Source organism: Mastigoproctus giganteus, chromosome 13 (assembly GCF_048544385.1).
Source record: "Mastigoproctus giganteus isolate SK-2022 chromosome 13, ASM4854438v1, whole genome shotgun sequence".
NCBI classification, from domain to species: Eukaryota; Metazoa; Arthropoda; class Arachnida; order Uropygi; family Thelyphonidae; genus Mastigoproctus; species Mastigoproctus giganteus.
Genome location: NC_143587.1, coordinates 121,117,454 through 121,133,199, shown reverse-complemented (window position 1 = coordinate 121,133,199; position 15,746 = coordinate 121,117,454).

Genomic DNA, 15,746 nt, shown 5'->3' with positions numbered 1-15,746 from the left:
TCAGAAACAGGTAAGAAGTGTTCCAACATTCGTGTGACTTATATATTGATGACATAGCTCAACCCTCATCTGCTTAAGCCTAAGTATTGACTTTGGGCTATTTTGGGCTGTTTATCAAAACTGGATATTTCTCAGCTCCTATGGACCCTACCATCCTGGTTTTACTTTCAATGACAAATTTAGACTGTCCTCTTTCTTCTGGAGTGATCGCCAGCGCCATCTGGTGGTCAGCTCACGAGATCTAAAATATCTCCTCAACTAGTGACTCTATTCCTCTGGAAACTGCATATATGTAATGAAGACAGACATTTCTTACTACCCACGAAGTTTCATCTCTATAGACTAATAATTACCGGAGATATTACCAGCTCACCAAAACCCTATTTTCATCCCGGGAAATTGTCATTTTTATGTGAAATCGTTTAGGAGGCATATCTCAGCCCCTATTTAACCGATTTAAGTGAAATTTAGTATACAGCCTTTTCCCAGCCTGTTATTCGGTTTGACACCGCCACCTGGTGGCCAGTTCTGGGAACTAAAGGATTACTTTCATTTTAGTGCGATTTCTTCTCCTGATTTTTTGCTGAGATCAAACAAAATTTTCCTGTTGCATTTTTCTAAATAAACTCATTCTTTGGGAGAATACTTAAAATTCAATTATTAATTTCTGGGATTTTTACAGCGCCCTCTAGTGGTAAAGTTTTGAGTTGTCCATAATACCTGTTCTATTGGGCGTTTCTGACTGATTTTGGTGTGAGGACTGTTCCCTACCATATCTTTCAGTGTGCCAGCTTTGGTTATTATAGTGTTGTTCGTCATTGAGTTATTAAAATGTACTCTTCAAGTGCACAAGAATTTGACTCTACCTATACTTTGTCCTCTCCTCCTAACCTGTCTATTGGCCCTGTGGAATTGAGAGCTGATATGAATCCCATACTTATGGTTAGTGACATTGGTAAAGATTTCCCTGATATGTTTTGTAATGAGAGGGGTTCTACTTCTTCTACTCCCTCTCACCCTACTGTGAAGGCTTCTGTGGACACGGTTTTTGGTTTGCGGGACCTGCTGACTCGCGTCTTGGAGTCAGATCCTAATATTTCTGCAAACACTGTGATTGAAGTTACTAAGATCTTTAACGTTTTGGAACACAAGTACCTGGATGTTTGTGCCTTAAGGTCAGCTCCTTCTGTCAGTGCACCTTTGGCTTCTCTTCCATTGCCTTCCAATACCTATGCCAGCATGGCATCTATGGCACCGGCCCAATCTTCTCAGCGTCCAATTCAGCCGCAACACATAATCATCGTTCGAGCTTCTGAATCTTCGGATTTAAAAACTAGTGAGGAAGTAAAGAAAGAAATTACTACTAAATTCAGGGACGAATTTAGAAAGATTAAAATTAAGGCGGTCCGCAAGGTCCGGGACCGTGGTATTGTGATCGAAACAGCTTCTAAAGCCGACCTTGTTTCCCTGCAATCGTGTCAGAAGTTCAAAGACTTAAAATTTTCTCTTGACACTCCAAAGAAATTAAATCCTACGGTAGTTATCTACGACATTGGTAAAGACACTTCTGAAGATGATTTCATCCAGGATCTTCATGATAAGAACTTCATTGGCACTGATTATTCCCTTGAGGATCTTAAGAAATTAGTTAAATTTCGATTTAAGATGAATTCCAAGCAAAAGGACTGCCAGCACTGGGTGATTGAGGTCCCTGGCCCCATCAGGCATATTTTGTTACAAAATAATAATAGAATTTATATTGGGTGGTCAGTCCACGGTATTAAGGATTTCATAATATCTTCTAGATGTTTCAAATGCCTGGGCTATGGCCACTCATCTAAAAATTGTAGGTCACCTGAACACACCTGTGGGCACTGCGGTTGTCAGGGCCATCAAATTTCTGATTGCCCCAGTAAATCTTCCCCCATAGTTTGTCCCAACTGTAAAATTAGGAAACGCAAAGCTGACCATTCTTACAAGGACATTTCCTGTCCCGAATATCTCAGGGCCCAAGACCAGGTGAGGTTCAGGACATCTTATGAATAGTACCCATACTACAGTTGTAAATATGAGTGTAAAATTCCTTCAATTAAATTGTCAGCGAAGTTTATCTGTTATTAATGATGTATCTAGTTTAATTTCTTTACATAAATTTTCTGTTTTGGCTCTCCAGGAGCCATACTCCTATAAAGGTGTGATTAAGGGCTTGCCCTGTCAATCTCAGTTAGTTCAATCTATCCCTGATACGTCTGGGGTTGGAGGCAACGCGGTGACTAGGGTTTGGGCTGCTCTGGTTATCGTGGACCCTCTGATCACGGTTACTAAGATCAATAGTCTCTGCTCCAAGTTTGCTGCTTGTGCCTGTCTTGAGGGTTCCTTCGGTAGGATTTATGCCGTCTCTTTGTACATGCGATGTTCGCAGTATGCACAGCCTATTGAGCCGTTCTTAAATTACCTGGAACTGTTGTTAACCAGACTTTCTGGTCTTCCGTTAATCATTATGACGGATTCTAATGCTTCTTCTCCCCTTTGGGGAAGCCCTACTTCTAACCCCAAGGGTGATCTCCTTGAGGATTTCATCGTTGCAAAAAACTTAATTGTCCATAATGTCCAGGGTCATCCCCCAACTTTTTCCAGTTCGCAGGGTCAATCTTACATTGACATCACACTTTCAAATCGTGCTTTTTCTTTCGGTATAAATAATTGGTCGGTTCGTACTTCTTGGTCGAGCAGTGACCATCACCCTATCACTTTTGACCTGGTCACCACTGTTAGGCCTTCTTCCCCTCGAGTTAATCATGATTTCCCTCGCTATAAAACTAAGGGTTCTGACTGGAGCATTTTCGACTCTAATCTTTTGAGTTTGGTTAATGAGGATTTCATCTCTAATCTTTCTGAATTGGATCCAAATTCCCTGGAAGAAAAGATAACTGGAATTATTACTGAGGTCTCTGACCTTAGTTTTCTTAAAAAATCTCGTCGAATCAATTCTGTTCCCTGGTGGTCTGATGGTCTTTCCTCTCTTAGAAGAGATCTTAGGACTACCAGGCGAAACCTTAATAGAGCTAGAAGGAATAACAGGCCACCAATTGAAGTAAATAGGCTTGCTGACTTGTATAAGGCAGCTCGCAACAGATATTTTAACAGTATTAGAGAGGAGAAGGCCCAGGCTTGGGCTCGTCTCGTGGAAAGAACTATTAAATCAGATCCTTGGGGTTTACCCTATAAAGTCATTGCCTCTAAACTCCACCCACATATTCCTCAGACCTCGATCCATGTTCCAAATTCCACTGAAACTTTAACTTGGTCGGCATCTGTTGATGCCATCTTGGATGAATTGCTTCTCAGGGACATCTCTGTTCCTGAGAGCAATGAACAAACTCTTTTTAGATTACAGCATCTTGTGTTTGAAGGCTCTTCTTCTGAGGATCCCTTCACTAATATAGAAATTGATTCTGCCATTAATACCCTTACTATTGGCAAAAGTCCAGGTCTGGACTTCATGGAGGTTTCTGTGATTAAAAGAATCTGGAAAATCAAACCTATCCTTATTTCTATCCTAATGAATTCTTGCCTTCGGTTTGGTGTTTTCCCTGATCGCTGGAAAATTGCCAACTTAAAAATCCTTCCCAAGAGTCCTGGCAATCCAGTTGCCTCTCCTTCTTCTTATCGTCCAATTTCCCTTCTTCCTTTTCTTGGAAAGTTGTTGGAAAAACTTCTGGTTTCACGTTTCAAGGGTTACTATAACTCAAAAAATCTTTGTTCTTCTTCCCAGTTTGGTTTCACGCAAGGTAAATCAACTACAGATGCAATTAATCTTCTCCTGAGCACTGTTCGAGCATCTCCTTCTAAATACGTTCTCGGTCTCTTTGTAGACTTCAAAGGGGCCTTTGACACCTTATGGTGGCAGAGTGTCCTGGCGAGGTTTCGGGAGGCCGAGGTCTCCTGTCCTATCTACAAACTAATTTCTAGTTATTTCGATAATAGAAGCCTTGTGGTCTCCTCCGGTTTTTGCTCGGTTACGAGGCCGGTTTCTAGGGGTTGTCCTCAGGGATCCGTTCTTGGCCCTGTTTGCTGGAACGTGGTCCTTGATGGATGGCTAAATGCCCCTCATGATGATATTGTCAACATTGCCTACGCCGACGATCTTGCCTTGCTTGTACCTGGGAATTCTCGTCTAGAATTGGAAATTAAAGCAAACCACATCTTGGATGATCTTCACATGTGGTGTTCCCTCCATAAACTCTCCATTTCAGTCCCTAAAACTAAACAGGTTCTTCTGAAAGGCTTACTGAATCTTAATCGTCCCCCTGTGGTTAAAATTCTTGACCAGGCTGTTAAATTGGTAAGTGAATATAAATACCTTGGGGTGGTGATTGATGATCGTTTATCTTTCATTCCCCATTGTAAGTACCTTCGGCAGAAAATCCGTTCTCTTACCGGCTGGCTGTTGCGTCTTGCCCGTTCCCTCTGGAATCTTAAGTCGTCTTCTCTTGGTCTTTACTACAAGTGTATCTTCATCCCCATCGTCTGCTATGGTGCTGGCGCTTGGGGCTTCAGAATTCTTAATTCACTGGTCCAAAAATACCTTCTGCAGGCGCAGCGGTCCTTCCTTCTCTATACTTGCAGGGCATGTAGAACTGTTTCTACTGATGCCCTGCTTGTTATTAATGGTCGTCTCCCTATCTACCTGGAAATTATATTGCATTTCTTGTCTTACCATAGGAAATCTCTCTCTCCTGCCTCGGTGGGAGATTTTGCTAATAATTATGAGAACTCTACAAATGTTGATCTGGCCAGACTTTCCAATCTTGCTTTGGAAGAGTGGCAACACTCTTGGGATGATTCCTCTCTCGGCAGAATCACATACGCTTTCTTTCCTCGTGTTTTTATTAAAGATAAAAACTTTAACTGGCTTCAACTTGGGTTATTTCCCACTTTCTTAATCACGGGACATGGAATTAATTCTCGTTTATATAGATTTGGACTCGTCCCCTCTCCTCTCTGCTCTTGTGGCTCTGAGGAGACGGTTGAACATATTGTCCTACATTGTAATTTATATGTGGATTTAAGACAACAATTGTCTATCTGTACAAATGTATATAATTTAGATGATTTTTGACGCCTGGTTGGGTCGGCGGACTCTCTTTCTGCCTTCTCTTCTTTTGCTAATTGTGTCTTCCGGAGAAGAGCGGCTTTATCAAGGAATAACCCTTGATTTCGTTATTTGCTCTTAATATTTATATATATTACTGTATTGATTTTTTTTTTTTTTTTTTTCGAGAGGAGTTTCTTCCTTGCCTAAATTGTCTTGTGTTTTGGACGCAGAGTTTTTGCGTCTTTTTCTGGAGACTTGTTTCAGGTTTTTGCCTGGCCGAGTGGGAGAGATGGACCTCCCCTCTCCCACTTCGAACTCTGTCCGGGTTGCCTGAAATGATTTTCTGTGTTAAATTGTATGTATTTTGTAAATACTGTAATTATCTTGTTAATATCATGGTGCTTTTGTTTGATTTGTTGTTTGCTCTCAGAATTGAGAGTAACTGATTTTATTGTGTTTTAAATCAGCAGTTAATCTTAAATGTTTATATTGTACATTACTTGTGTAGTTTGCTCATTATGTTGAAGAGACAGTTTTTCTCTTCTTGCGTTGTCTGTTTGGCTCTGAGGAGTGGGATGGACCTCTCCCTGCTCCCTCAGATCCAACCTTCAGTTGGCTGTTCTGGTTGAGTGAGATGATTTTCCTCTCTAGCCTGTCTTACTGCTGGCTGCTTTTCTTGCTGCTTGTGTTTTGATTTAATTTTGTTTTCCTGCGGGGCTGATTATTTGTTGTATTTTTCTTTCCTGCCTGATTGCAGCTACAATCAGTTGGGTTTTTGCTAGTACCATATAGTTCTTAGTCTAGCATTTTTTTGTTGTAAATGGGTTTTGGTTCTGAGGGGTGGGATGGACCTCTCCCCGCCCTCTCAGATCCAATTGCTTTGTTGGCAATTGACATCTTTTTTTTTTTTTTTTTTTTTAATGCTTACCTATGCATTATTGTTAATTCTACGTGTCTTGTTATTTGAAACAAGTTTTGTTTTTCGCAGCTTGTGGTAGCAGCTTTGCACTTGCTGGTTATGTACATATGTTTATAGATTAGATTACTTGTGCAGAGACATCTTCTCTGCATATTAATTAATTATTGTTTAATACTTAACTTATTATTTTGATCTGTTATACTTAGATTTAAATTTAGAATTGCTTTTGATTCGGTTAACTAATTTATTTGTACAGTATTTATTGGTTTTGCCTTTGGCATATATTTGCCTTGGGTGAGTTCTGTTTGTCTCTTTGTGTTTTGTATATATGTTTCTACATTTCTTCTGGATGACTATTTCTGTTAATTTCTTGGTTGACTAATATTCAGCCAAGATTTTAATTACTTTGTAAATATTGTATATTTTACTCTCTGCTTATGCAGTGTAATTTGTTAATATGTTTACTGCTATGTTTCATATCGGTGACATAAGTATTTATTATTTATCTTAATTTATTCTTTTTTTTTTAAGTGGCTATCTAATAGCCACTTGTACATTACCTATGTTCTTTCCTTGAGACTTTTCTTTTTCCCCTTGTCGGTGCAAGTTGGGCTTCCTTCCCGGCTTGGGGAATCTTTCTTTCAAATGTACAAGCCTTCAGGCTTCAAAATTTTACCTCTTCAAGCTCTCTCGCTTGTTAGATTTTCCAACTAGTGTTTTCCTCTTTCCTGTTTCTTCTTTTCCTGAGAGAGTGTTTTGCTCTCATTTCTTCTTCTACTTTCTTTTCTCCTACTTTATCCTCCCTATTCATTATTTACTATAACCGGGATTCCACTTGTTGGAATCCCACTAAGTGTAATTTAGATAGTTCCTGGAGCGCCTCCACGTGGCTAGGGACGGGAGTCGGGACGCAGGTAGCTTGCTCCCTGCCTCCCGGCTGCTAAGACTCCAGGGCCGGCAAACAACAACCATCACAACACACATATATACTTACACACACACACACTTACACACACTTGCCGGCTATAAATAACCTACAGATGCTACAGCGGTATATAGGGGTAACCCTGGAGGCCGCAATCAATACAAGAATACCTTGTCCCTTGTCCCTTGTAACAAGAATAACGCAACTATGCACGGCTTGGGCAGCCTGTGCCCAACTCATCACAGCACTGGGTTCCCTCTACGTGGTGGCTCTATACAGTAGACCGGGACAAGAAATAGAGATCGCCATCAACTACCTACGCTACCTACAGAACATCCTGCCAAACGAAAGAATCATAATAGGCGCGGATGTAAACTGCCGCTCCCCGCTATGGTAGAGCGGTACAGATGATAGAAAAGGGACAGCAAACGGACAGCAGCTTGAGAATTACCTGACAGGATCACAGTTAGCGGTCCTAAACCAGCCACACCAGTTACCGACATTCTGTAACACCCTCTGGGAGGCCACAATCGACATATCCTTAGCCACTAGGAACCTGGCGAACCACGTGGCCGACTGGAGGAAGCCTGGACCACCTCGGATCACCGAGTTATAACTTGCACAATAACAAGAACAATGACAAGAGCAACAACAATCAACCAACGATGCCATAGATATGCAGTTGCCAAACTGGCCGCTATTCAAAGAACTACTGACCACAGCGATCAACACTAACCCACTAACCCTGAACCCATTGAACAGCCCGGACGACCTGCAGAAAGTTACTACGGAACTGATGACAACTATCAGTAACCAAGCAATAAGAAAAAAACACCCCCAACTGGTGGACTCGAGAAATTGCCATGCTCCGGCAGCAAACGATAAAAGCAAGGAAGGACTTTCAGAGAGCCCGCAGATCATGGCCTGCAAACGAAGTCGAAGTCCTGAGACAACAATATAGGGAGATAAGAAACCGCTATACTGATGCCATTAAGAAGAGCAAAAGACGCTCTTGGGAGCTCTTAGTATCCACAGAAGGAAACACTAACCCCTGGGGCCTAGTCTACAAGGTAACCACCAACAAAATGCCCAGAGGGGAGGTGAATGCCACCACCAGGACCCGGCAGGGAAACCTTACCATGACCTGGGAGCAGTCGATGGACAATATACTGGACACAATTTACCAGAAACCAGCGATGCCGATACTACCAGCACAGAGCGAAATATGCGAGAGCAATGCCAGTTACACCAATCAGGCAATGGAGCCCCCCCTTTACCAAGGACGAACTCAGCGTGGCAGCTAGTCGAGTAAGAAGCAAGAAATGCCCAGGTCTCGACATAATTGAGCCTGAAATCTTAAAGAAAACTGTTGAATATGCACCGTACCTATTGCTCACCCTATACAACAGATGCCTGGAAGCCGGCCACTTTCCAAAGGCATGGAAAACGGCCAACTTAAAACTAATTCCAAAAAAACCCCAAAAAAACCCAGAAAGCCCAGATGCATATCGACCGCTGCTCTCGGTGGTAAGTAAAGTATTCGAAAGACTACTTCACAGAAGAATAATTGCTCACTATAGAAAAGCTGGACTCCATGCCGCGAATCAGTATTGCTTCAAGCCAGGGACTCGACAGTGGACGCACTGGGAAACTTAGGACGGTACAAGAATGTAGAAACAAGTACCTGCTTCTCATCTCGGTTGACTTTGCTGGGGCGTTTGACTCACTATGGTGGCCAAGCGTCCTGGCGAGGTTGAGGGAGGCACGGGTGCCAACAAACCTATTCAAGGTCATGGAAAACTATTTATCACATAGAAGAGTGGAGATCAATGTAGAATACCATAAGGTCACAAGAGAAGTGCACAGAGGCTGTCCGCAGGGTTCGGTGCTGGGACCACTCCTGTGGAATATGGTGTTAGATGAGTTCTTAGTGATGGATCTGGGACCCGTCAGGACACAAGCATTCGCTGATGACCTGATATTGACCGTGGGAGCGGATTCCCGGGCCCAGTTGGAAACGCAAGCAAACCAAGCACTGCAGCAACTCCAGCAATGGGCCGCAAAACACCAGCTAACAATTTCACCCATAAAGACCTCTTCAATCCTGCTTAAAGGAACCCTGCAATTGCGACGACCACCGCAAATAAAAATTGACAATGTCACCATTAAGTTTGTAAACCAACTTAAGTACCTAGGCGTGGTACTGGACAACAACCTCTCGTTCCAGCTGCACCTAAAGTACATAAGAAAAAAAATCAGGAGCTATTCTGCACTGGTAGCCAGAGTGACTAGGAAAGATTGGGGACTCAAAAAAGAGCCCTGACGCTATATTACAGGACAACGTTTCTCCCAGCAATTACTTACGCCTCAGCAATTTGGTTCCCAAAAACTGCACTGGCAGTGAATAGAAGAATTCTGGACATGATCCAAAGGACCATACTCTTAACTTCGACGCGTGCGTGTAGTACAGTGAGTACTCCAGCACTACAGGTACTCACTGGAGCGCTTCCTTTGGACCTGGAGGTCGTTCGCACAGGTCTGCTATACTTGCTATCCAGGGGAGTGGCGGCCACACATCTGGACTACACAACTGACCCAGCGAACAACCTAAAAACGGAAAAAACTAGATTACAGACCCACCTGCTAAAATTACGGCAGAGAAGATGGACGGAGACCACCAAGGGTGAGATAACCAGAAGATATCTACCTGACCTCCAGAAAATCTACCCAAAACAACCGACCTGGTACTTCCCTGGGTACCATTTGACATCTCTAATAACAGGACACGGACCCTACAATGAGAAGCTGCACGGATTCGGACTCACTGAGGACCCAAACTGTACGTGCGGGGAGACAGAAAGCTGGAATCACATAGTGTACGAGTGCCCACAATATGAAGACCTCAGAGGGGTACTTATAACAAAAATAAGATACCTACCAAAAGGATTGGAATCCCATTTCATGGATACTGACGATGAATATAGAGCATTATCCCAGTTCGCACAAGACCTCTTCATCAGGAGAAGGACATTAATCACCATCTACAATGACTGACATCAAGTACCACTATTGAGACACCAGCCAGCACAATGCAAAGGCTGCAACTAAAGATGAGGGACACAAGCACAAAGACGGAGCTTGCCCCATGAGTAAAGAAACTTGAAACAATAGCTGCCAATAGCCATATGGCGATCTGAAGAGGGCACTCTAGCCCCTTCACCTTTATACCTACTTCCTTGGGGGGAGGGGGGACATTTTCGTCCTCCCCTCCTCTCCACCCTATATCTTCTACTCTGGTGGGACATGGGCATGTCCCACTGAAAACTGGGGCTACCTACTCTATTGGCCCCATATTTCTGTCTTTCTCCCCCCCTCTATCTATACGCTAGCGAAAGCCCTACATACCAAAAACTTAACATATCTAAATTACCTTAGGCCCATAACTTGGCCTAGCAAAACTAAGCGATTCTACCCCTACGTCGACGCGTTTCTTTCTTTCTTTCTTTTTTTTTTTTTTTTTTTTTTTTTTTTTTTTTTGGAAATCTCAGGAAATTAATTGGCAGGACCTGCCAGAGTGAAACAGACTACTGGGTTCCTGATCTGCCTCCACGGGGCGTAAGTGGGGCAACGTTGGGCCTCAGTAGGGGCTCAGCGGCTAAATGACCAGATCAACAATGGTACAAGGCATCACACATATACAAAGTCCATACACTTTTAAATCTCTGGCTTTTCCAGTCAACTGGTTCACCCACAATGTAAACTACGCGGAGATGGGGGGGGGAACCCCTTGTGCCGTTTGACCCTAAACACACACTTTACTAGTAAAGGTGTGGCGAGAATGGTCCGAAGAGAGATAGACACAACCACCCAACGTAACAGGATTGGGGACCACCACTCGTTGACACTCGAGGTGAACGGCTATTGGCACATGTTGTCCAAGACAACCGAGGACTCACAGTCCCTCAATTAACGGCAGACTACAACTAGGGCATACAGAGAAACGTTTCAAAGCGCACCATCCAGCGGACGCTCTTTCTAATAGGTCAACGGAGTAGGCGACTTGTTCATATGCCCGTGCTGACCGGTCGTCATCGACACCCCCGCCTACAGTGGGTACCGGAGCACCGTTCCCAGATTGGACTACCAGAAAGAGTTGCCTGGTGTGATGAATCAAGGTTCCGGCTTCATCATGCCAAATGGAAGGGTATGTATTAGAAGGTAAGCAGGTGAACAGCTGCAACCAGAGTAGGCGGTTGGACGAAAACAGGCGGGCAGCAGTAGTTGAAAGGTACATCACTGAGTCCCTTTGAACACGCTCTCATCGCCATATCCTACGTCGTCATTGTTTCAGATCAAGTTTTGCCCTACACGGTGTGCCCGGATGGCACTAGACTCTCTCACCACAACACCAGCATTGTACAGAAATGATTCAAGGATCATGTTCAAGCATTTCGTGTGCTACCCTGGCCGGCAAATTTCACTGACATAAATTTCGATGAGATTAATGGGATAAAGTTGAACGCAGCATTCACCAGTGTTTCACTCCGTTACCAAACTCCAGGATGTCCTTTTGTCCAGTTGGTCCAGGTTACATGAGGTCACCTTCCGTGGTCTCGTGCAGTCGATGCCGAATGAAATCTGATATCACGGCAAAAGGCGCTCCAAGACGCTATTAGGTAGGTGCGCCTAGAGGGTTTTGGCTCATGGTTGTACAGGCCGATTAATTTGAGGAAATTACGTAAAGAATTCATATATGTTTGAATTTTCTCCTATGATGTGAATTGAAGTCAGAGATGCCTGTAACTGTGCCAATTAATTATTCAGGCATCACATCCCACTAAAGTCTTTATTTTTTTGAATTTCTCAGAAAATTTAATCTGCTATACGTTTGCTTATTCTTTTAAGTTAATTTATAAGAATATAAATTAACTTAAAATATAAGGGAAAAATAGAAATATTTACCATACAATAGGAAAAATTTTAATTTCATTTATAGAATAAAAGGAGTTATGATTTGTCACGTTGGATCAGGTGAATTATGAAACAGCAAAATTGGTTCTGACTCATTTATTTGAATTTTCCAGAATTTGGATGTTAATAAAAATGTCACAAACTTATTTAAAAAAGTGAGTAGGTGACATAAAAGTAAATTTATCCTTATTTTGCATAAAATGTAAGAACATTTTTTCCAGAAATCATAAATGAAAAAATAAATGCAAGCACCATAAATTCAGAAAGAAATTTATTATAGTTACACACAGAGCGTACAAATAAAGAAGACGTCCAAATTCTAAACAATCCTCAACTACGAAATCAACCGTTTATTTTGCCACGTCCTCGTACAAACCCACCCTGTGAAACAAATCTGAATAGCCAACATTTTATTCCCTCTACAAACCATACTGTGAACCATTAGGGGCCCTCGTCGGTAGAACAGTTGGTAGAATCGCAGTCCTCCCCACACAGAGTTCGAATCCCGTCGATGATTGAGGAATTTTTATGGGCCTTTTTCACGACGCGGCTGAGTTAGTCGACCTCAGGCGAGGACAGCAGGGTTTTTTCTTCCGGAAACTCGAGTTTTTCGTCCAGAAAAAAGAAAATCGATCACAGAAACCATGCAAATTACAGACAGTATACGGAGCAATATGGCCGTAGTAAAAACCCTACTAGAATTAGAAACGTTATGGTAACACATAACAAATGGCACAGATAAGTTTTGAATAAACGGATTTGAAATACATTAATAACAGTCAGTGTTTATTGTTCTACAAATGCCACTTTTCAATGCTGGTGACAGCTGTACCAGACGAAAAAATTAACTTTGTTGTTGTTGTAGGGGTTTAGGGACTTTAGCAACTTGGGCCATATTGTATCGTATATAATGTCTACACATTTGCATGTGTTCTGTGGTCAATTTTATTTGCTGTTTGTTAGACAAAAAAACCCGAGTTTCCGCGAGTAAACACCATGCTACCCTCTGCTGAGGCCTACTAACTCAGCCACAGGATGAGTTACACAGGAGAGCTTTCTTTTTCACGTTGTGAAAAAGGCCCATAATCCCTCTCGTCATTTGATGAGATACGAACTCGTGTTTTTTTTTTTTTTTTTTTTGTACTCGGTTTGAGGAGGATGATGATTATGCCCACCTCAGATCGTAAGTGCAGCAGCACACGCTCTTTGAGTGGACCGAGGTTCAAGCCCGTGACAGCTAAATACGATTAACATTTGTATTAATTGATTTATTCTAAACTCCACTGACCTGCTGGTCGTGCCGGAGTATAAACAAGAACATTTTCAGATATTAAGAAAATTAAGAATTAACTAAGCGAATTCTAAAAATTCATATCAAATTGGTGTTTAATTTTAAAGAATAATTTTAAGGTTTATACTCCGTTTCTCATTAATATTAAACAAGTTCGGTCAAAATTTAACCTTTATATAGTTTGTATATATATATATATATATATATATTTTTTTTTTTTTTTTTTTTTTTTTATCTCTCTTGTCTTTTCTTCTCAGTTGCTGCATCTCGTTTTTGCCTTTAAAGCAACATTTTTCTAAAATTAATTATTTAGATCTCCTGGTTTTAAACCTTTCCTCCATTTCTCGCTTCTTCTTTGTAACTCACCAACCATCCCTGCTCTAATTTACAAACCGCACCTCCCAAGATAATTAACGAAATAAAGTAATGTACCGAAGGTATTTTCTCTGCCATTTCCTAACTAGGAGTATCCGTTATCATGATTAACATGAAAAAATCAGTGCTGACAGCAGTTGGCCAGAGGTTTTTATTGCGAACGGTGTTAGTCCTGCTCTCAGTACATTCTTTGTATCTTAATGCAGCAACCTTCAATAAATTCCTAGTAAACTCGTTTCCTTCTTAATTCTCGATGAAGTCACTTCTCTATATAGGATGTACTTGTCCTAGTCTATACCTTTACAGGGTGTTCAGCTACGTGGGTTTTCTTATCAGCATAAATGAGAGAGAATTCCCCCCCCCCCCGATCTTGCAATAAAAAAAAAAAAAAAAAAACTACAGGGTAAGCATAAGATAGCTTTCCATCGTGAACTTAATTTTAAAACTGAATATTTATTTGTCACCTCAAGGAAATTAAAAACTGTTTGTTTGGTGTATAAGTATCCGCAACCTTAATTCAATTTGACTCAGCCACTCTATTTTCCATTACTAATGGTAGTCGAGAAACAATTATTGCCACACTTATTTAAGGTTCCATGGATCAACACAGAAAGTTCTTCTAATTCCACCGTTTGATTCTAATAAATTTGAAGTCTGAGGTTTGCAAATACGATCTTTCAAGAAGCTTCATAGCCAAAAACCTCATGGATTTAAATCACGGCTTCGCGGAAGGCACTTAATATCAAAACTCCAACAATGAAATCATTGCCTTTTTTTTTTTTTTTTTTTTTTTATGAGAACCCCAAACACGAGAGGTATTATAACCTATAGTACTTAGTACCGTGCTTGGGTTGGAGGTTGAGAAGACGAAAGAAGATATTTATTGATATTGGACTTGAACTTCTGTAGATTGTAATTTTCAGGAAATACGTATGAAGGAAGGTTGTTCCAGAAAATGGCAGTTGAATGAATAAATGAGGAAGATGAAAAGTTGGTTCTGTGGGTTTGAAGTTGGACAGTAAATGGATGTTGGCTGGTGGCGGCACGTGTTCGGACTGTTTTGAAAGAGAGAGCGGGAATTATAGAAGCCAATTCAGAAGAACAGTGCCCATGGAAGTATCTGTAGAAGAGGCATGCAGCAGAAACAGTGCGTCTATGAGAAAGCGAGTGGAGAGACTCTGTTAGAGATGAATCATTAATTAACCTAACTGCCCTCTTCTGAATGGAATCAAGAAGCCTGAGAGAGGTTTTGGGGGCACCACCCCAGATGTGGGAACAATATTCCATGCCAGGGCGGATTTGAGATTTATACAGAGTGAGCAGCTGTTTGGGAGAAAAGTAACGCCGAGAGCGAAAGAGAAAACCAAGTTTTTTAGATGCAGAGGAAGCAATATTTGTAATGTGCTTGTGCCAAGAGAGATTAGAAGTCAGGGTAATCCCCAAAAGAGATATATCATTTTGCCTAGAAATCGGAGTGTCACTAAAGATAAGCATAGGAGCAGAAGAATCCTTTTTGCGAGATATAAGACAAGATTGAGTTTTAGAAGGGTTGAAATCAACTAAGTTGTCTTTGCCCCACTGGAGAATTACCTGAAGATCGGCATTTAAGGAATTGGCAGCAGATTTTCGAGAACTTGAAGCTGATTGAGCTGGCCAAGGTTTCTCAAAATGGAAAGTTGAATGCAATGTGCTATCATCGGCAAAACTATGGATAGGATTTCCAGTCAATGGAAGAAGGTCATTGATATACAAGAGGAAAAGAGTGGGGGAAAGAACTGAACCTTGGGGGACACCGGCATTAGTGGAGAAGTTAGAAGACAGAGAGCCATCTACCATCACCCTCAGTGAGCGATCAGAGAGAAAACTGGATAACCAATTACTAAAAACAGTTGGCAAACCATAAGATGGAAGCTTGTTTAGAAGACCTTTATGCCAAACACGATCAAAAGCCTTTGAGATGTCAAGAGCAACTACTTGTGTTTCACCGAACCTTTCCATTGAATTAGTCCATAAATGGGTAACATAAGCCAGAATATCACCAGTGGATCGACACTGACGGAATCCATACTGGTGATCGTCAATCAGACGGAAGGTTTCTAGGTAGTTTAAGAGTTGGCGGTTAATTGATTTCTCCATTACTTTAGAAAGAGTAGAAGTAATTGCAATG